Genomic DNA, 1,883 nt, shown 5'->3' on the forward strand with positions numbered 1-1,883 from the left:
TGGACGTGGACCAGTTGGAACTAGAGGAAGAGCTGGTAAACAGGATATAAATGGTACCGAATATGAATAAAGCCTTCAAGATGCTTGTTTAAAAAGTCAATGATGGCCTCACAAGGATTACTCCCATTCATGCCACATTGAGTGAAATAAATAATACAACATACAGGGCAGCATGGTATATTAGTACTTCAACACCAGGAGAGTAAAAGAGGAAACATGAAGACTAAATCATATAACTCAGCTTAGAGAAGAAACTTCCAACAGAAAATAGATAAAATCCGAAAGGAAACTCCCCAGATATCTTAATTCCTGTCCTGTGAAACCCCTGGCCAAAAACTAAATAAGAATGTGAATAAGCTGAAAACTTATTCCCTCCAAGACAAGACAGAGCTGGTAAACAGGATAGAAATGGTATCGGTGTATATTATTACTTCAACACCAAGAGAGTAAAGTTGAAGATCGACCCAGACTTTAAAAACTTAATATGAATAAAGCCTTCAAGATGCTTGTTTCAAAAGCCAATGATGGCCTCACAAGGATTACTCCCATTCATGCCACATTGAGTGAAATAAATAATACAATATACGGGACAGCATGGTATATTATTACTTAAACACCAAGAGAGTAAAAGAGGACACATGAAGACTAAATCATATAATTAAGCTTGGAGAAGAAAACTCCAACAGAAAATAGATAAAATCCGAAAGGAAACTGCCCAGATATCTTAATTCCTGTCCTGTGAAACCCCAGGCAAAAAACTAAATAAGAAGGTAATTAAGTTGAAAACTTATTATTCCCTCCAAGACAAAGCACAGCTAAGAGCTAAGATGTTAGTACATCAGGCTGAAAGAAAAGCCTTAGCTGAAATAAAAGCCTTAGCTGAAATAAAAGTCTTAGCTGCACAAATAAAAAATAAAACCAAAAACTTTGAAGGAAAAAGGATAAACTTTTTGCAACAAATCCAAGAATGGTCTATAGAAGCCTCGTTAAAGAAGAAATAAAGGTGAGCTCCTCATCAACTCAGGAAGTTGAAAATTTCTGGAGGCAACTCTATGAGTACATTAAAGTACATCAGGAAACAAAGAGAAGAACAAGGAGAAAGAAAAGATGCCAGCTCTTAGAATTACCAAGGAAGATGTCTGCAGGAATGTAGCTCAATGCAGTAATTTAAAGACCCCAGGAATAGACCACAAACCAAATCTCTGGCTGAAAGAAGTGAGCGCACTTCATCATCACTATGCCAAGGCATTCAATAGAATCATCAGTAGTGATGACGAACCGCCTGAGTGGCTTACTGTAGGCAGTACATCACTTATTCTAAAAAATGAGGACCCCCACATGGCAAACAAATATCGACAATCTGCTTCCTTACAACGACAGAGATAACAGTTCTAATCGCTGATGCAACATACGACCATCTGGTTGCTGGCGATTACCTCGAAAATGAGAAGGTGTACGAGGAAAACTTTGCACAAGACAACAGTTCCTTGTAAATAGAACAATACTAGAAGACTGCAGAAGAAGACAAATCTGTCAATGGCCTGGATTGATTACAAAAAGGCCTTTGACAGTCTACCCTCATTCCTGGATACTTCGATGTTTGGAGCTGTATAATGTGCACGCAGATATTAAATCATTCCTTCAAAAGGAAATGGCCAGATTGTGCACATCAATTACGCTACAGCATACGAAAGGATGGATGCAGACCTCAAACATTAAGATCATTTTTTTTCAATTAAAGGAGCAAGGACCAAGGTTTCATCTAAAAAAAACGTGTTTTTTAAAAAAGTTTTTAAACTTCGGACTTTACAGGTAAATTACTAAAAAAACACTTTTTTTGTTTTAAATTTGTATATATTATTTATTGATCTTTTATCTTCCAT

This window comes from Euprymna scolopes, chromosome 46 (assembly GCF_053919585.1).
Source record: "Euprymna scolopes isolate OS-2025 chromosome 46, ASM5391958v1, whole genome shotgun sequence".
In the NCBI taxonomy this organism is placed as follows: Eukaryota; Metazoa; Mollusca; class Cephalopoda; order Sepiida; family Sepiolidae; genus Euprymna; species Euprymna scolopes.